A 21,656-nucleotide genomic window follows, 5' to 3' on the forward strand; every position below is an offset into this window, starting at 1 on the left:
GGTTGTGCATTCAGTGTTAGCGACGCACTGAATGTGAGGACAAAAAGTAGCGACGGCGATTATGATGCATGATGGGAACTTTAAATGTCTCTTCCAGGATGCGTCTTGAGTTTGCCACTGCCGTATTAGGAACATCATTATCAGACAAAATCTCTTGGACAAGATAGTCTTAAAGGTACACCAGGGAATGGCTAAAATGGCCACTTAAAACCAAAATGGCAGACCTCCAGTGTATTCTCCGGCATGCATTGCCTGTAAAGACTTTTCTGTGGGTCTACTCATGGTAGACATGTCTTCCAAATTTCTTCTTGCGGCTTCTGGGACTGAATTTTCCAAACATTCCGGGAAGAATGCGCCTGCGAAAGAAAGCAGTTTATTGTCAGACAGTGTCAAAACCGAGCCTCATTGTCTATGTAGAGGCAGGACTGTGTTCAGCCAGTAATAATCAATAAACTGAATTCATCCCAGTGTCCATTTTACGGCGGTGAGATTCCGAGCTGCTGCATTATTCATCGGCGATTGCAGCACCGACGCAAGCGTGCGTCAAAGCACACACCTCGCCGTTGCAACAGCAAAGCCCCCCCCCCCCCCCCCTCCCACCCCCCGAAAGGACACGCGGCGCTCCGTTGTTCAAGCAGCTCATTCATATTGATTCCAGCATTAGGGCAACAAAAGCCCACGCCGCAGAGATGATAGACCGCGCGGCTCGGCCTTGCGGACCGGCCGTCCGCGGCAAGCTGCCGAGGCGTTTTTGTGCGCCGTGTTGCGTCATGGGTCGCAACTTCCTTTAACCTGCGGCCAGAAGGAGATGAATTCATCTGTGGAATTCTCATAAAATATCTTAAAACAGAACAAGGTGCACGTATGTATGTGAGGATCGTTAAAAGTGAAGAGATTTCCTTTGTGTGTGTATACATTAGTACCTTGACATACAAATTTGTTTTCATTCCATGACCAACACATCTCAAATCACCGTTTTCCAGTGAAATGACTGGAAATGCCATTATTCCATTCCAGTCACCCCCCCCCCAAAAAAAAATAAAATAAAATAAAAACTTGGAGCAATAACATAATTAAATCGAATGTAAAGAATTAAACAGTTTGCTCATCATGATTTAATGCTTCAATCCAATTCTCCTTCTTGTGCTGCTCCTTCTGTTGTACCCACCTTGGCCACCAGTGGCAGTAGAATTCAGTTGTACTGACTAACGAAGAAGAGCCACCAGTATTCTCAGTGACTCAAAATAAGCTGCAATATATTGGTTTTGTTATAGCAGAGGATAAAGAATATATATGCCCGTGAGTATTGTGATATTATTTCTCTACATGTTTCTCCACTGTTTGTGTTCAAATAGCTGTTGTTAAAGGGATTATATCACCGCATCTATCGATGCTAATCATTAGCACGTCAATGGCATTTTCCATTAAATGTTAGCATTAAGCTAGCGAGGACGTTCCTAAGGAAGACTTGTTTGATTGTTTTAAATACACAACATGTAATTATCTTTGATTTGACGGGAAACTTCAACTGGGAGTGGCATTAAACCGATTGAAGCCTCTTTTTTTGAAGGATTGTTTGCTAAACTGGTGCTTATTGTGAAGTAAGATGAGTTGAGCTCACTGCCACGCACCATACAGCGCTCAAGTTTGCGCTCGCAAGTCAAAGCAAAAAAAAATAATAATAAAAAAATCAAATCAGGTCACCTGTATCTCAAGGCACCACTGTATAAACGTCCTTGGCAGTAAATTAATTAATTGCGCCTAAAATGGCAGACTTCCTGTATCCTACCTGGCATGGCACTTGTTTTTTTGTTTTGTTTTGACCATCTACTCATGATTGACGTCTTCCAAATTTCATGTTGCTAAGTTAAATATTGTCTTCAGGGGCAAATTTTTTTTTTTACAGAGTTATATATAATGTGATGTCGTCCTAAATATCTTGTAAAGTAGCAGCAGACAGTTAAGTAGTTTTATCTGATTGAGTTTGTGCTAATTTTATAATGAATACAAACCAGCCAAGCTTGTTCAGGTCATGCGAGAGCTGCTTGTTTTGAGGCCGATGAAGCGATAGTGCTGAGCGGCAGGAGGTCTTACTCGGCAGGAAAATATGCTTGCACAATAGCGCGAAAGACGGAGATAAAAGACGCTTAGTAGGATGCGGTGGGTGTTGATGAGGGCAGAGTGATGCTTTGCAACCCGTTTCATCAGCTCCCTCGCCCTCCGCCCCCTCCGGTCACTGCACTTGTACGCTGTTGACCCTGAGGCTCGCCGTCATTCAGATGAGCAACTTTGTTCCACGGACAAGCTCTGTCTTTGGCTGGAAAGCTCGCGGCCGGGCCCGACTCCCCGGATACTTCCCGTTCGGGCTGCAACGTTCGCGCTGACAGGCAGCGGCCGGTTTTCCTGACGAGATGACGCCGACATGGTTTATGCTCTTTCATGTCATGTGTGTGTGCGCGTTTATTTCAGGGAAGAAAACATCACCAGGAAATGCTAGGGCAGCGGGCTGGCCAATCTATTATCAATATAGAGTGCAACCTCCATTTAACGGACAAATACTGGGGGAAGGGTCATCTGTTAAAGCCGTTGGTCCGTTAATTTGAAGCAGTTTTTTGTGTATGTGTGACCTAACAACACTCAGTACAGAACAAGGTTATTAAAGTTCACAAAAACAAACAACATAACTAAAACCTGACAGGAAACCCTTATTTAAAACCCAAACCGTCGTATTAAACCATAATTTAAAACCCTAACCCTACCATGTAACACTATTTTGAAACCCAAACTCTGGTGGCAACCCCTAATTTAAAACCATAACCCTGCCTTAAAAGCTCTCTTTACTACAATCACCACAAGCATCTTTAGTCGCACGCGTAAATATAAGTTGAACCATTTTCAAGGGTTACTTTAGCTAGTCCAATGTGTGATTATTTTTAGCTACAAAGATCAGAAGTAAAAGTTACAAAAACGTGTTTTTAGTGCCTTCAAGCACGTTTGCGCTTTTGCGGTGCTTGTCCCAACATGAGCGCGGCTGAAAGTGACGATAAAGGCCTTTCAAGCCAAAAGGCGGGTTGCCAGCCCAAGCAACACCTCTGATGTTACACCTTGTCGTTTCCTACCTCGTTAGCGTACGACAAAGGCGAGCGGTCGTTCCGCGGGAAGCCCGGCGGCCTCCGTGAATCACCACTTCATTTGGCTTCCTTCCTTCACTGACGTAATTATCCGGCCGGCCGTTTTCCTATAGCGCGTGTGCTCGTTTGCGTCACGGGCCGATCCTGGCTGACTTTTGGGTGAGAGAAGAGGGATACACCCCAGAACTCTTGGCCAGTCGATCACTGGGCACACAAATAGACAAACAATCGAACGGTATCAAACTCAAGGCCGGATCCACGTTATTTTATGTTTGCCCGCAAAAGCAAATCATGTATGTGAAATTCCATGATCCTTGCTAAAATCTCTACCAAAATGTTAAATTGTCATATTTAATACAGGTAAATAATAACCTTGAGGTATTGCAAGCATTTTTGTTTTGTTACCAAGCCCCTTTTTACAGTAACTTGAACAATAGTTGAACAAATTATTATTCTTGACTCATGAGTTGAAATTTTTTTTATCCATAATTTTGTCGCATACAGTGCACCCCGCAGATTCACCTAGTCACTGATTATTTTTATTCCAATTTTTCTCCCTTTTTCTTTTTTTTTTTTCAATTTAGAATTTTTTATTTTCCAACCCCAAAACCATTTATTGGTGCTCTATCCCCATGAATTATTTTTCGCTGTTCGCGCTCGGGCCCGGTCGCTATCCGGTGAATAGCAGTGGTCCACTGCATATGTAATCCTACGATAAGGCGATTACAGATTTGTATGGTTTCGCAGTCATAATGACCCACTGAGGGAAACCGTAACTGCAATGTGGACTGCCCCAAAAATGATTTTGACTTTGTGCAAGAGAAGCAGGACACACCCGGTAACACAGACTTTCACCCCTATAAACAATTTAGTCTTCAATGAGCCCAAACTGACTTTTGGTGAGAGTAGAAAGAAGCCCTGGACTAGTTGTCAGTTTTCATTTTGAAACCTGAACATCAAACTCTAACCCTGTCTTCAAGCCTTACTTTGAAACCCTGAGCCAGAGGTGAAACATTCATTGAATTCCCTAATGCTGTCTTGAAACCCTAGCCCTATCTTAAGAACCATAATTTAAAGCACAAACCCTCATTTAAAATCATAACCCTTGATACTCTGCTTTGAAATCAAAATGTTACTTTGGGTCTTCCTCGCTTCGTCGTCGTCTCATGTCCCTCCTTGCATGTGTTCTGCCATCTGTTGCTAGGCAGAATTCGTAGGGCTCAATCTGGAACTGAGATGAAGCAAATTCATCACAACGCAGCAGAGTGTTTCGCGTTTTTATTACTGTCGACATCAGTTTCGCCCGTGTAACCGGATCGCCCGTGCGGCTGCTGCCGGACCATCGAGTTATCCGTCCATCACGCCGCAACCCGAGTGGTGGCCGCAGCGGATGCCGGAAGACTGACGTGTTTTATTATTGATGAGCGCAGTATGCGCGGACGCCACGCCTGCAAGCGGACCGCGATTTGTCCCCCGTGAAGAGGAAAATCACTTGACGTACTACAAAAAACTTCATACCTTATCTTGAAACCCTAATGCAGGCTTCAAACCCTAATTTGAAATCCTAACTCTGACTTAAAATCCTACTTGAAAACCCTAACCTCATTTTGAAACCTTAACTTGAAACCCCAACCCAGGCTAGAAACGGTGCTTTACTTGAAACCCTCATTAGAAACCCTAACTGTGACCTGAAAGCCCCTTTGCAACCTCAGCCCTGTCTTGAAACCTTGAAACTTGAAACTGTAAACTTGACTAGAAACCCTAACTTGAAACCCTAACCCAGGCTTAAAACTTGAATTTAAAACCCTTGAAACTGCTCCCCAAACGAGAAACCCTAACTTAAAACTTTAACCCAGCCTTAAAACCCTACTTTAAAACCCTAACCCTTGCTTAAAGCAAAACCCAGACTTGGAACCTCACTTTTTAACCCTAACCCAGTCTTGAAACTCCACTTTGAAACCCTAACTTGAAACTGTGACCCGATTTGAAACCCAAAATTTAACCCCTAGCCCAGGCTTAAAATACTACTTTTTAACCCTAACCGTTTCTTGAAGCCGAAACCAGGCTTGACACCTTAACCCCAGCTTTAAACCCTCAGTTAAAACCCGAGCTAGTTTACAACTTTTACCCTGGCTTGAAACCCTAACCGCAACTTAAAACCCCTACTAGCTAAGTAAATGTTTGTTTGTACATTAGTTGATATTTGAGACCTCTCACAAACAAAGTTGTAATCCTCAAGTTGTTTGCGATGTTCAACTCGAAACGCCACCGTCCCACTTTTCTCCCGCCCAATCGGTCGCCCGTGTTCAGGGAGCGGCGGTTGGCGTCCACTTCAGACCGTCTATTAATAAACGGCAAGGCCGGGCTCGGCTCGGCTCGGCTCGGCGCGGCGTGGCTTTGTGCCTGATCGCATCGGCAAATAGAAAAATTCCCAGACGTGCGCGCTAAGCCTCGGAAACGCTGCGTTGCTATGCTGCTAAGCTGTGATAATAATATTCGTATTAATAGTGTGAAAAGTCAACAGCCGGTCGTCATGCCGGAACGGTTTGGCCCTGCAGCTTTGAAGTATAAAAGCATTCAGTATTTTTAGTTATCACAATAATAATGTGTTGTAGTGATTGACATTAGGCTTTACAGTTTATTTTAAATATCCTCTGTGTCTTCCTCGCCTTGTTGTCTCTTTTTTTTCTTGTTGTTGTTTTATTTGCCGGCCACTTGTTGCTAGGCAGAATTGATAAGGGCTTGAGCATAACTGCCTGAACGGTCAATGAGAAAATTGGCACATGCGGGCCACATCCCATTTGAAACCTTAACCCAGTCTTGAAACCCTAATTTGGAAGTAAAAGTAAAACTTTCTCTTAAAACCCTAATATGAAATCAACCCTTACTTTAAAACCTACGTTGAAACCGTAACACTGGCTTGAAACCCTAATTTGGAACTGTAAGCCTTGCTTGAAACCCTACTTTGAAACCCAAACCCTGTCTTGAAACCCTAATTTAGAACCAAAAGCCTAGTTTGAAACCTTAATTTGAAAAGCAAACTACGTCTTGAAACCCTAATTTGGGAATCGTAAACCTGGCTTGGAACCCTACTTTGAAACAAAAGGTAAGGATTATTAGAAGACATAACAATTGAATAACAGCTCTGTATTAAATATAAAAATGGATGCTGCTTCTGATGCAGAATTGCCAACTCGTAAATTTTATTTCAAGATGTTTATTCTTCTCCTTTAATGCTAAAGTTTGCATTATCTTGTTTTCCCTAGACACGGAGCAAGTAGATGAAGGATTATTCGAGTAATTTCAGTCTTGGTTTGGCGTTTGGCTTCTCCTGCAGCCTCGCGTGTGGCTGAGCGGCTACCGTAAGCTAAATAAACAAACACACCGTTGGAGCGTTCCGCACCGGGGACCAGTCTAATGAGAACACGGTAGACGCGCACACACACACGCAGTCACGTTAAGATGTCGTGTAAATGACGTTGAAACAACAGCCAAATGTTTAGCTTCAACATTTTGCCTGCTTCCTCCTCCTCTTCCTCCTCCTCCTCCTCCTCCTCCCATTAATCCGAATTTTTCTCTTCCACCTCTTCTTCTTCCTCCACCCCCTGTTCCTCTTTCTTACCTTCCACTTCTTCCTCCTCATTCTCCTCCTGCTCTTCCAGCTTCTCCTCCTCCATCATTTTATTCTTCCTTCTCATTTAAAAGGAAGCTTTATGGTGATAATGAACACGCCGCGCTCATTTATTACACGACTTCATTAATGGTTCTCATATGAGGTGGAATCCCTACTTTGAAACCCTAATGCTGCCATGAAATTAAAATTTAAAACGCCTTCCCTGGCTCTAAAGCCAACGTTGAAACCGTAGAACTGGCTTGAAACCTGGCACGTGCACAGACATTTTTGGGGGCAGCTGCTGTAGCAAAAGAAAAGGGCACTTATCATCAAAATTATCCCTAAAATTAAGAATTTGTGTTTATTTTGATCACACAATCAACACAATCATTTAACAAAGGTGGTGAAGGGAGGCTAGAGTGGACATAAAAAGTCAACACACCCCTGTTCAAAGGGCAGGTTTTTGGAAGGAGAAGGAAGGGGGCTGGAGCATATCGCTTGCGTGGAAATATTTGGAAAAATTTGGAAATAGGAGGTTTCGGCTCGACGCCAGCATATTAAGAATTCTTCCAAGGACTCAAATAAATGCCAATTTCATAACACTTTGGGTAAAATAGATGACAGACACTGTATTTTTATGTTTTTAATATTGATGATTTAAGTGCTGGCACGGTGGACAACTGGTTAGCACATTTGCCTCAAAGTTCTGGGGACTGGGATTCAAATCCCGACCCCGCCAGTGTGGAGTTTGCATGTTCTCCCCGTGCCTGTGTGGGTTTTCTCCGGGCACTCCGGTTTCCTCCCACATCCCAAAAGCATGTGTGGTAGGTTGATTGAAGTCTCTAAATTGCCCGTAGGTGTGAATGTTAGTGCAAATTGTTGTTTGTTTCTACAATATGTGCCCTGCGATTAGCTGGCGACCGGTTCGGGGTGTAGACCGCCTCCCGCCCGAAGATAGCTGGGATAGGCTCCAGCAGCCCGCGACCCTAGTGAGGATAAGCGGTAAAGAAAATGGATGGATGGATGATTTAAGTGAAAAAGGGCACTTTTTTTGCTTCAGAGCAAAAAGGCAGGTAGGTGCTGGAGCACCACCTAGTGGCTACGTATGCACATGCCTGCTTGAAACCCTACTTTAAAATCTTAACACGAGCTTGAAAACTCTCGTTTAAAACCCGAACCCTGGCCCGGATTTCAAACCTTAACCCTGACTTGAAACCCTACTTTTAATGACTACAAGTCAAACAAACCTGGGGAACACAAAACATGCTTAGCCTTGTGACCTCCTCCTCCCCAAAAAAACAGCATCATGATGAAGATGATGCATGCATCCCCTCACTTTGCGCCCATTTATCGTCAACTTAGGCTGCTGCTGCTCCTTTAGCGGATTTAATATGCGCACGGCCGGCATCGAATGTAAAAAGTCCCAATGAATGCGACGGCTAAATTAATGAACGACATCACATCGTTTCAGCACCTGAGCTCGGGGAAAAAAAGGAAATAAGGATGGATAAGAAGGCGAGTCCATTAGCGACAATTCAGTTGCCCCGAATTGAAATCTGTGATTAACATGCGCGCTGATGAACGCGAGGATATTACATTAAGAGCGCGGCGTGAATGCCAAACCGGCGCCGATCGAACGTCGCCATGATGGGGCCAAGCTGCCGCAGTTTCCGCCTGACGTATGCGTGTGCACGTGCGCCTCCCCGCGGTCCTTGAAATTCATCAGTGCGTTTTTTTCCCGATTTAATTAAACCAATTCAGGCGCGGTGCTAAAGTGGATCGGTGCAGCGCTGTGGAACAAGGAGGCAGGCAAGGGGGGAAGGGAGGGGACTGGCTTGCCTGCAGTGGTGGGGAAAAATAAAAAGGACACATACACACGCATACGCTGGCTGACGGTTGCGATGACAAGCTTAACTGGTGCACAGGAAGCAGGGAATAAATACTTGAACTAGCAGTGGTGCTTCAAGTTTTAGCACAAGGCAAGGGAGGGTTCTCTTTTGGGCTTTTATGTGGAATGGTACAGATGATGCAAGAAGACCTCTGCAAAATATGTGTGGCTTGGAAGCACATACCTCGGGTCAAAGGTTTCCCAGATGACATTTGGCAATGTTCAAAAGGACGTCGTTTGATCGATTTTTTTTTTTTTTTCTTTTTTTGCTTTCACTTGCGAGCAAAAATTGCAATACGACTGCTGCATGGCGGCAGTGAACTCGACTGAACTCACTTCAGAACGAGCAGCAGTTTGCCAGACTCAACTCAACTTTATTTCTAGAGCAGGTCCCATGCCATAATGATTTTTTTTTCTATATTCTTTGATGTCCTTTTATGGAGTTTGCAAGATTATTTTGGATGGGAAATGCCCAGGATGCCGTTTTTCAAGCTATTCTATTTGGTCTTTTCCGCCTGGCAGATGAGACGGACCGATTTCTCGTTAATATTCAATATGTAAATAAACTGCACTAATTGGATGGCCGTTTACCTTAATTTGATGTATTTTGTCTGACATTAGCGTGCATACCGAACATGTACAGTGGAACCCCGCATACTCATGGTTCGGGATCCGTGGATTCACCTATTTGGAGATTTGTTTTGATTTGAGCAGATTAATGGCATTTCCATTCATTTCAATGGGGAACGATGATTTGAGAAACTAATATGTTGAGTTACGAACATGATCACGTAACAAATTACATTTATATCCCAAGGTACCAATGTAGCTGAGTAAACGAGTTGACAGAGTTAGTTAATTGATTAAGTTGATTATTTAGTAAGCTCGTTCGTTGACTACATTGGTTATTTGAGTAAGTTCGTCAAAAGTAAAGCTCGGCCCCGGCTCATTAAAGTAACTCTAAGCCGTACTCACGTTGGCACAGAAGACACTGTGCAGGGGGCGGGGTGTGCATTGGTTCATTTGCATGAGGCATGACGTGACAGTTTCCGAGAAATATATTGTGAATAATGTATACAACTGACAAAAAACATAAGCACTTTTTAGTTTGCTCACAAGGTTTGGCCAACAACAACATTAGTCATGGACCGCCAAGATGACGAATGTTCCCAGGTTTCAACTGACTCAGCTACTTTAATGCATTCGAGTCAGGCCAAAAGCCTGAAGACGTGAACAGATTTGCGTCAGAACCCCTTTTGGTGTCGTCTTGTCCTTGTTTCGCTTGGTCTGCTGAGTTGCGTTAGTTGAGTAAGTTAGTTCAAAGAGTTAATTAGTTGAGTGAGTTTTTTGAGTAAGTAAGCTGAGGGGCTTTGTTGAGTGAGTGAGTTGGGTAGTTGAGTTAATTGAGAGCAAGTTGGTAAGTAACTTTTTAGGTTGAGAGTTAGTTGAGTATGCTAGTTGGACAATTGAGTAAGTGAGATGATTGAGTGGGTTAGTTGAGTAAACTAGTATGTACAATAAGTTAGTTGAGTGAGTAAATTAGCTCAGTAAGCTTGTTATTGGAGTATGACCGTTAGTTGAGTGAGTTAAGTAGTTGAGTGAGTTGGTTAATTGAGTAAATTAATTACTTAGTTGAGTGAGTTGGTTCATTGAGTTCATTGGGTGAAAATGTATGAAGTGAGAATTAAGTCAGTAAATTAGTTCAGTTAGTAAATCAGTTGAGTGTGTTGGTCAATTATATGAATTGCTTATTTGAGTTTGTTGGATAATTACTGTAAGTTGATTATGTAGTAAGTTGGTTAGTCAAGTGAGTTAGTTGCAGGAGTTAGCTGAATGAGCTAGTCAGTGGAGTTAGTCAAAGAAGTTCGTTGAGGGAGTTCCCTGAAGGGGTTAGTCAAAGGAGTTAGTTGGGGAGTTAGCTGAAGGGGTTAGTTGAGGTGAGTGATTGAGTTGAGCTAGCTTGTTAGTTGTGTGTTGGTTAATTGAGTTTGTTAGGTGAAACGTTTAAAGCAGGAGTTATAGTATGTTAGTCGAGTGAGCTAGTTAGTTGAATAACATTTGCAAAAGTAACACTCATATCTAAGGCTCGGTCTGCTGAGCGAGCATGCTGGTATGTGGCCATGTAGGCCAGCAATGCTGAAAAATGAGCACGTCGCCACCCATCACACTGCCACTGTCGGCGCGTCGTGTTCCTCGCCAGCGAAAAGTCGTCGTTGGCGGCAGCGGCGGTGCCAGAAGAGACGGATGAGAGCGAGATTTGCAGAGGCAATAGGCGGTGCCCCGTCGCTGACGGATGCTCGTGCTCGCCCACCTTTACAAAGCGCTTCTCCGCCTCGCGTCGCCTCCTCCCGGCCGCGATTGTTACATCGAGCGGCTTAAAGCTCTTTTCCCGCACATGCGGGAAAGTGAAAAGGTCGAAGGCTGTCGGCCGGAAGCCTGATGAGAAAGTGAGAAAAACAAAGCGATTGGAAAAGTCAACGTTTACATTCCTTCACCTTTGTCACGCCTCGGCAAACATTTCCAATGCGCCAGATTCCAGCCGGGTGGGAAATGTCTTACCTGAATTAGTTGAGTTACTTGAGTGAGTTAGTTGAGTGAGTTACATGATGAGTGAGTGAATTTGTTAATAGATGATTGGGTAAGTTGAATGAGTTAGTTGAATTACTTGACTGAGTTAGATGACTGAATGAATAGTTGAGTGAATTAATTGTGTGAATGAGCAAATTAGTTGTGTTAGGTCACCTAGTCAGTGGAATATGGTTGCTGGGTTACTTGAGTTATGGTTGATTTAATGGAGTGAGTTGGTTGAATTGGCAGAACTACAAAAGAACTATTGGCTCAGCATTGTATTTTCACTTGTTTGTTTCAGTCTGGTTGCATTAATCTTTGTATGTTTGGTATGAGTTAATTTTAGCCTGGGTTGTTAGTGGAAGTTACGGAGAGTCTTCGAGCTCAAATCGTCTGTGATTTATTTTTAAAGGTAATGTTGTAAGAGGAGTTCTAAATGGTATTAAACTGTTTTAAGATCACAGTTTGTGTTACAATTATTAAAAAAAAAATAAAAAAAAGATTTCAATTTCTCGCAGTTTTTTTCGCCGTAATTATTTACATCTCATGAACATTTATGAGCCCCTGCCTGGTTTATTCTCCTCTCCCGCTGCGCGCTCGGGTCCTCAAGTTGCAAATAGAAGCGGCGGGAATCTAGTATTTACGGCGGATTCCCAGCGGACGCAAACGCATCCATCAGGCGTTTGACTCCCGCCGAGATAGCGGCGTGACGGATGGATCTAATGGCTTGATTTAAGCCTGCGCTCACCCGCCGAATAAGTGAGCCGACGCCGCAAATAACTCCATGTGACGCGTCGTGCTCTTCTTCCCTTTCGCCGTTGACTTCATCCATCACGTCGCTCCCCAATTGGACCGCTAATGCCCTCCCCCTACCCCTCTGACTTCCTGTGTACGCTTTATTATTTCATATTAAGACCGGGTCTTGACACCTACACGCGCACAAGCCATTTGTTCATGTGCGCTCTTGTTATGCTGACAGATGAACCCACGCAACATGTGTGTTTGTGTGCGTACGCATGCACGTGCTAACAAGTATCCTCCTTATCAATCCCGCTTCCAACAAGCTGCCACGTTGTTGACGGAGTGCACCGCTCACCTCTGCGGACTCGCCAGCTTTTTGTCACCCACTGACAAGGAAGCTACGTTAGCCTTAGCTAGGCTTGGGTGTCTTCCACAAACGTTGAAATGTCAGAGCCTGAACAATAACTTTGTTGTGTCTTGTTCAGAGTTAGTTGAGTGAATGCGTTAGATGAGTGAGTGGTTAGTTGATTGGTTTGTTGAGTTAGAATAAGTTGGATGATGAAGTTAGTTAAGCTAGTACGCTGAGTGAGTGAATGCGTGAATTAATTACTAATTGAGTCAGTCGGTTATTTGAGTTAGTGAGTAAATTAGTTGGAAGAGTTCATTAGTGCTAATTCAGTTAGGTAGATGAGACAGTTAGTTGAATGCGCCAGGTGAGTAAGTTAATGAATTAACTGTTATTTTGTTGAAACTAACACATTAGTTGTCACGATCTGTGTTCTTGTTGTTTAGCTTATATTTAGGTTTGTTTCATGTTGTCTCGTTTTCTTTTGTTCCCTCTTCATGTTTTGTCTTGCTCGTTAGGTTTTTGTTCCCACCTGTTCTCGTCAGCCCAGTCCCTTTGTGTCTACCAATCAGTTCCCTCCATCCACTTGTGTGTCGTCCAGGTGTGCCTCGTTGTCTTGTCAATTTGTTCGTATTTAGTTCCCAGCTTTCTTTCAGTCTTATTGATGTAAGTCACGTCTCTCCTGTCATGTTATGTTTTTCGTTGTGGTGAGTTTATCCCTAGTGTTTCTTCATTACTTTGAATTGACATTTTTAGACTTTGTTAATTTAGTGTCTGCTTTCTTTTTTTTTTTGAGACTGCTGCAGTACCATCTTCCCTGCATTTGGGTCCGCTACCTCTTGCCTCCACTTTTTGCCAACACCACAAAAAGCTCAATCTTGACATTAGTCCTGGCTTTGATCATTACACATTTCCATTCTAAGGTTAAATATAACTAGTTGAACGTGTTGCTCAAAGCATGTGATTAACTGCATCCATCGTTTTGTTGACCAAACTTGAAATTTGTCGGCTCTTGTTTCTGTCTCAACTTCCCGTTAGCAGATTCCCGCATCTCTGGCACCCGAGCGTTCCCGTCCCTGCCTAAACTCTCAGCTCGTCGTTTTGGAGAAAGAGCGCTGTGCTGATTGTTGGCGACAGGTGACTGCTCCACTTTGGGTGGGAGCCAATTCTCACCCCGTCTGCACCGTCTCTCTTCTTCCCGACTCAAGGTCGCTGCGAAAAGGCGGAGGGGGAAAGTGCTGTTCGTCGCCCCCAGAGGTGCAATTCATGCCGGTAGACCAGCAAAACTGATTTAAAACAATGCTGCACTCACCTTTTAGTCAGGATAACACTTTTTTCCACAGTTAGTCAGCAGAAAGAACATCCGTATTATGATACAGCTTACCCAGCTTCAGCGACTTTTCACAAAACATCACAAACGCTACCTGCTTTCACATAGCCGCCATCCTGCCTGTTTTACTACCCCTGAAGCTGGGAAATTTATGGTTCTACTCCAACACACATAGTGCGTGTCAATCACGCAGAACATCAATCTGGGTAACCTGAATTCCCTGCTTTAATAGGCAGCGTGAAAGAGGCCGTGTTGCATGTATGCATGCGATGTGGCTAATTAACGAACATTTAATGAGGCCTTTGGAGATCGACCAAGAGCCGAACGTTTGGCGCAGCACGTGGGCAACGAGCGCACTCTGACACGCGGTCACCGGTCCGAAGTGACATTTTGGCAGATGCGAATAGTTCCCGTCCCTGCGCTTTCGATCACGTTCGGTGTTTTGTTTTGCAAAGCGGCGAAACTAGAGATTTGAGCGAGAATGAAACAAGCACATAATTGGTCTCCGTGGACCCGATACACCGTCTGAACTTTGCGACGGGAGATCTTTACGCTGTTTTAAGATGTATACAGCCGGAGGCGCTGCTGGCAGAAGGCCCGGTTTGATATTTGTAACACCCCCGCCGCCCTACTCACAACACCTATTTGTCCTCAAATGCAGTTATCACTTCCAGGAAATCTGAGCTTTTCCAACCCAAAACGGTTGACGAGCACAATAAAGCTAGTGCTTGTATTTGAAGCCCCTTTCGCACAGAGATCCCGCAAAATTGCAACATCAATAAACGTAGCAGTAGCGCCGACAATTAACAATACTATACCCGCAGCAAAGTCTGGGCTAACACGACAATTGCTTTCAACACAACAGGGCGGAATAATTAATTTTCCAGTGTTAAACTTCACACACCTGTCCCGGCTTTCGGCTTTTCCCTTTCACACGACCACAAATTCTGCCTCTGTTACGCCTTTGACACTACCTCCAAAGCTGAGAACCCATTCTGTGTTGGTACCTTTCACATGGAACAGCAAGCCGGGATATTTCATTTTATATTGCGGATCTTCCGCTGGATTTTGCGGTGATAATTTTTCCAAACTGACTAATATTACTGCAGAATTACGTAGCAATAAGTAGGAGCCAAGAGGAAAGAGTGCTTAAATGACAGAAAATGTCCAAAGTTTAGACAGATAGTTGCTACGTAACAGATTTTTGTCTATGCGGATAAACGCGGGACTACTGTACATTCAAACACCAAAATGTTCAACCATATCATATGTTTTAAACCAACTAAAGTCTACTAACTTAATGCGAAAAACCATTGACAGGCTAATGAAAATTAGCATATATGTTGTGATAATTACAAACCTTCAAACAACTTCTACTTTAACACATGGGGAGCAGCGACGCATACAAACAGATCATACAATGATACTCAGGCATATATTCTCTGCTCTGTGGGAACAACAACAATTACTGTTGTTAGTTGGGGACCTTCTCTGCCTCTTCTTCTTGCTGTTAATTTATTCTGCATTTCTTCCAGTAGACCTCAGTGTTGCCTGGCATGTTGGAGCACAACTGAGGCGTAAACACCGGTAAAAACAAAAAACAAAACCCAGTTACTCGCGTGTTATAACTGCGATACAGCCGTCGTCATGCCTACGATACTACATCAGAAGCTGAGAAATTTGCGAGTCGACTTGACATTCCGTGCTTGTACCTTTCACGGCAAACCGCGATGGAATCGGCGGTCCGCATCCGCAGCGGTCCGATTCGTTTACGGGCGAGCGGGTTTGAATCTGAACTTCGTTCCTGGCACCGCGACACGCGAGCCGGTGGTTTTATTTGTGTGTGTAGCGGGCCAGCACCCCTTAAAGGCCGCTTCCGTCTGTCACTTGTGTTTTATACTTGACCCGCGTCATTAAACTTACATCTGCAGGCTGTTTTCCGCCGCGCTCACCGAACATACAAACAAGCGCGTAGTCATTCCTATTCCGCGTCTAGCCTCGCACGTACGTTTCTGCTGCCTCGTCAGTTCCTGAGACCGCAATCCAGGGCTGCGTCGTGAGACCCCTGATTGGCAGTGCCGATAACCCCCCCCAACCTGCCCGCTGCCCGAAGCAGCACCCCTGCCAATCGGCACAGACGCTCTTATTCTTTCTGCACCTTTACGTGAATGTCAGAAGCTTCAGGGCAAGATTAGTGAAGAGGTTTCAGGGGGATTCCAGTAAGTCAATTTTGGCATTTGATTTCCATAAAGTAGGAGGAGTGCTTCTCTGCGCACTCCACGGGAAAATGTTTCTGAGCCGACGGCAGCGTCAGGAACACAAAGCCGGGATGCAGTGATTTTGTATACATAGGATAATATCCTGGAAATAAAATGTCTATCTACAGATTTAAAACGCTAGGAATTGAGACTGAATAAGAGCAGTACTGTGCATGAATGATAAATAGGATCTATGCACGTGTGGATGTGAACAGCAGCAAGACTGCAAGTCTGCAGTGTTGTATGTAGCAATAAAACCTCTATACAGCTATGTGTCAATAAATAGTCTATATTTAAGCAGTGATAAATAAACGTATACAAAAGTGAACCCGAACAGCAGCAAGAATAGTCGGCAGCAATGTATGTTGCAACAACTGTACGTATTGCAATACGTAAATTGTACGAAGCAGTGTATAATAAATTAATGCTGTATAAGAAAAAGTGAATGTTAAAAGCAGCAAAAAGAGTCAGCAGTGTTGTTTTTGGCGTGTAAACTATACGTTCAGCAATAGCCTATATATTGGCACTTGGCAGTATATAATAGATACCATATACGAAAGTGAATGTAGACAGCAGCAAGGATAGTCAGCGGTGTTGTTTGTTATACATATAGCTTTGAATTGTCTATATCTAGGCAGTCTTCAACAGATACTATATATTAGGGATGGGCGAATACCGATACCAGGTATGTGGATCAGGCCAAGGTATCGGGTACTCGTGAAGGCTGCCGATACCAGCATACTTAAGGCAAAAAAGAAAGACTAAGTGCTCCTCGCCAGTAGTTGGCACTACACCGTGGCGGTTAGACACATCAGCGAATCATCATGTGCGTCAGAAAGAAAGCTAGGTCTTTGTTGTCACAAGTCACCGTGTTAATTTAAATTTCATGTATCAAAAGTACTAACGGTATCAGTGAGTACTCAAGAGGTGAATACTTGTACTGGTATTGGTCTGGAAAAAAAAAAAGTAGTATCGAACATCCCTACTATATAACCAGAATTGAATGTAGACCGCAGCAAGAATTTTCGGCACCGATGTATGTCTAAATAGCAACGTTATCTGTAATCAACAAATGTAATCTTCGGACCTCCCTCCATCATAGCATACTTTGCGCGTACCACACACACACACACACACACAAATTACTTTTCTTTCAAAAACAAAACACACTACTTTGGAAATGTAAATATGGCTTGTCAAATCATGTAGCTCAAGTCTAAGAAGTCAAGAAGTCTTTTAAGTTTTAGCCCAGCAAGTCCCAAGTTCTAAAATTGTCAATTTAAGTCTGACTCGAGTCGTGTTACTCGAGACCCCCACCTCTGCCATTACGTTCCCCAGCCATCCAGGTGTCCAATGTGTGTGTGTGTGTGTAGAACAAAAAATACCCTCACGGTGACTTTATCCCGCTTTGTCCTCGAGTGCAGTAACGAGAGAATTCCCGACAACAAAAAGTGTTGGCGGAGAGCAACTCCCGAGGGTCTGATTAGCTCGGCGGACCCCGGCCCTGTCTCTGGCATGCTCTCTGAGGTTTGAGCCCATATAGCTGAAGGCCCATGGCGGGCACACACACACACACACACACACACACACACAAAGCTCACACTGTCTGTACCGTGGATCCATTACCACACACACACACAAAGAACATTACTACGACCTTGAGCACAACCAATGGTCATTTACGCTGTTAAAAAAAAAAGCACGTGGGCTCAACGAAGAGCAGCTGGAGTAGCTTCATCCGTCCCTGTCAATAGTCGTGTACTGTCATTGCAAAGAGAAGTTACATAAGTTACTTGAAAGCAATGACGTTTCTGGCAAATCTTAGATTACATTATTATTTTTTTAAAGCTTCCTGCGAGCACTTTTAAAATGGGACATTTCAAGCGGAGAAAACATATCTTTAGCGAGGAAAGTAGTAGCTTCCTATGGCAATGCAATATTTTGCCGCAAAAAGAACATATTTTCTTTCGCAAATGTCCTCATTAGGCTGTGAAAATTGCGTCTTGCCTAAAACGTATTTTGCCATTTAGACAATCTGAAAAAAACTTCATTATGCCACCAAAAAAAGCATTATATTTGACCCTTGAAGGTTATATTTTCCCATGAAAAGGCTGTATATTTGTTCACAAAAAGGCAACAAGCAAGACTAAGACAATTCTGCATTATGTTTTGCCTCGAATTTGCCATGCAACAACTTTAAAGGTTACATTTAGCCACAAAATAATCCCTAGAAGTCTCCCTTGCCATTAAAACACAATTTTGTTCACAAAAGGCTACATTAGACTCTAAAAATGTTGCATTTTGTTTTAAACGTATGTTGCCTTTTAAAGCACTCTGAAAGGCTTTACTATGCTACAAAAAAAGCATTATATCTTAAAGGTTCCATTATAATAAATGTCAATTTGTTCACAAAAAGTTTATATTGGAACATGGCAAAGCTATGTTTTGTCTCAAAAACACAATTTTGCACTTTCAAATGCTATATCAGGCCACACAAAAATATCTGGCTTTGCCTCTGTTTTGCCATTAAACCACTTTTAAAGGCTATAATAGGCCAGAAAAACACTTTTGTCCTTAAAAGGTGATGTATTTTGCCATTAAAACACTAGATTTGTTCACAAAAATGCTACATCCGGCCGTGACATTACGTTTGCCTCGTCAGTAACATTACGCGCACATACGTTGTGACACTGTGGCTGCTCAGTTTGTGCAACGCGGCTGAAGAGGAGTTTATTATTTACCAAGCGGTGACAAACAAACGTGCCTTGCAGCAAGACCTCCCACACGGCACCTCGGCCCGGCTCCTCGTCTATTATCTCGCCCAAGGCCGTCGGAGCACCACCTAAACGCTTCTATTCACATCTTTGTGTGTTTAGAGGGACGCGCGGCCGCCGATGAACCTCTAAGAATAAACACAAATTTCAGAGATGTTTTAGTGGCTGGGGATATTTGGCTTCTTTGGAAAATGACCCCGGTGAGAGCAGCTTGTGTTTGTTCTTTAAAGCCTGTACGGACTGAGCTGTCTTAATCGATACGTTAATCAATCAGGAGTTGGACGAGAGCGAGAATCTTAATTAAAGACATTGCGTACAATGATCACTTTGGTACACAATTGCGATACTTTGCCTCCAAAATACAAATATGCCAAATATGGCCAGGAATCTAAGTTGCTTCCCACAGGAATTCAATACTTTGCCATTAAAAAAAAAAAAAAAAAAAAAGTTCACAAGAAGTCTACATTAAGCAATGAAAGACATTTGTCTTAAAGGGCTCACTTTGAAAAAAAAAAAAAAGAAAAATTTGTGAATGCAATATTTGTACCATTAAAACACTGTATTAGTTAGAAAACAAAAAAAGAAACGTTATATTTTGCCATTAAAACGCCGTATTTGTTCACTAAAAGGCAGCATTAGTCTTTGGAAAATGTTTTGTCTTGTGCATGAAAACGATATATTTAGCAAGGAAACTGGTAGTTTCCAACAGAAATGCAACATTGTTTATACATTTGTTTATAGAAAGGCTACATTAGTCCATGAAAATGTTACACATTGATTAAAAAAAAATAATTGGGGGGCTGGAAACCGGTAGTTTCCTTCGAAAATTGAATATATTGTCATTAAATCACTTTGTTTACAAAAAGGTTGCACTCGGCTGTAAAAATGTTATGTTTTGCCTCAAGCACATTCTCAAAGGCTATATTGGTCCACAAAAAAACATTGGATTTGGCATTAAAATGTTGTATTATGTCATGAAAAAAAAACTATATTTGTTCACAAAATCTTCACGGGAGAGTTGAATTTTGCCACGAAAACAGTCACAGGCTTCTTTGAGCCAATATTTCTCACGTGTCACATGACAGACGGCTGATGCTGGATGATGTCATCAGCGGGACAAACGACATCATCTTCAAGGTGAGCGAGCGAGCGAACCAACGCGGCTTTGGCGGGCCAATAAAACACCGACGTTGCGACAAAAGCTCGTTGTGTCGTTCTCGCTCCGGCGATCCGCTCAATGGTCTCGAGGCCGACGCCGCCCCCGAGCCGCCTCCCTCCCCGAATATTTAATTCACGTTCATGGCTACCTCCAGAAATATTATCTCCTGGTTTGACCTGGCCTGACCGCACACTCCCTGCTCGATATGCTAATGAGGATGCACAAGGTCAAGCTGCTGATTTAGTTGCAACTGTTGATTGGCATGCCGATAACAATTGCATTAACAAAATATCAATGACACTGATTCGATCCAAATACATTAAAATAAAAAATGATAAACTGAGTAAACTATAGGTCGCTATCTGTAATTTCAACAGCGATACCAATACACTAAAAAATATGATACCAAGTAGAGGTTGGTATAAACGATAGTGATACCGATACCAGCACATTATATATATGTATATATATAAAAAAAGATGAGTAAACCTAAAACTTAAAATGCATCCAATTTAATTTGAAACTCGTGACAGGCAATTCTATACATTTCCTTATCATTAAGGTACCAAGTAAAATAGATTCTTGTGTCAACAATAATGTTACCAATGCAGATGCATTGAAAGAAACACAATACCAAGGAAAATAAAGGCTGAAATTGTTAAAAACGTGACAACTAGTAAAATAGAGGCTGGTATCGCTATCGATACCGATATAGATCCCCATACATTAAAAAACATGATACAGAAGTAAAAATGCCAATACATTTAAAAGCACAATAGCAAGCAGACTAGAGGCTGGGATCGCCAATACCAAATCATTAAAACAAAAATACCAGGTAAAAGAAAGGCTGGTATGGTCGATATTGACACCAATATATTAAAGACACGATCTTCTTCTTTTCCTTTGGGCTTGTCCCTTTAGGGGTCGCCACAGCGCGTTTTCCTTTTCCATGTAAGTCTATCTGCTGCATCCTCCTCTCGAACACCAACTGGGGCATGGCCACTAATCACATTATACGTAACACCCTCAATTTCAAGTTTCAGCCTCATCATTCGATCTGATACTCTTTTCACCACCAAGACATTCTTAGCCAAGTCTTCTTTTAAAATAACCCCGACTCCATTTCTCTTCCCATCTACACCATGGTAAAATATTTTAAACCCTGCCTCTAAACTTCTAGCCTTACTGCCTTTCCACCTGGTCTCCTGGACACACAATATATCAACCTTTCTCCTAATCATCATGTGAACCAAATCCCGAGATTTTCCTGTCATAGTCCCAACATTCAAAGTCCCCACATTCAGTTCTAGGCTCTGTGCTTTCCTCTTCCCTTTCTGCCGAATAACCCGCTTTCCACCTCTTCTTCGACTTCGACCCAGAGTACCACAAAGTGTACAAACTTTTATAGCGTCTTTGTCAAGGCTCCAACCAATTATTCATGTTTACTTTCCTTCTTAAGGGAAAATTATTTTCAATTTACGAACTTTTCAACTTACAAACGCTGTTCAAGAACCAGTTAAGTTTGTAAATCAGGGTTCCACTCTATAGCCGTTGCCGATATTGACACTATTACATTACAAAGCATAATAACAAGTTAAACAGACCTGTATCAATGTATTAAAATTATGTAGAGTAAAATTGAAAGTAAACTTATATTCATTTTAACCAAGATAGACGATACCACACAGTTTTTAAACAATACAATACCAACACATTAACGATAAGTAAAATGGAGGCTCGTACAACTGATACTGATATCGATACCAGGTAAAATAGAAGTATTGCTGTTGCCGATATCGATACCAATACATTAAAAAGCACAATACTAAGTGAAATAGAGGCTGTTTT

General features: G+C 42.8%; 1 protein-coding gene across 2 annotated transcripts in view; it reads left to right on the forward strand.

The window, feature by feature from the left end:
* The first annotated feature begins 1,205 nt into the window (after window positions 1-1,205).
* LOC133490283 (netrin receptor UNC5D-like) overlaps window positions 1,206-21,656 on the forward strand; it is a 119,354-nt gene continuing 98,903 nt past the window's right edge. The window contains exons 1-2 of one of the 2 annotated variants that reach the window (XR_009792147.1): window positions 1,281-1,299; window positions 13,329-13,424. The gene's annotated coding sequence lies outside the window, so the exon portion shown is untranslated. Of the gene's footprint in view, window positions 1,300-13,328; window positions 13,425-21,656 lie in introns of both variants that reach the window. The other variant, XR_009792148.1, reaches the window with a different exon arrangement.

Source organism: Phyllopteryx taeniolatus, chromosome 15 (genome assembly GCF_024500385.1).
Source record: "Phyllopteryx taeniolatus isolate TA_2022b chromosome 15, UOR_Ptae_1.2, whole genome shotgun sequence".
Taxonomy (NCBI): domain Eukaryota; kingdom Metazoa; phylum Chordata; class Actinopteri; order Syngnathiformes; family Syngnathidae; genus Phyllopteryx; species Phyllopteryx taeniolatus.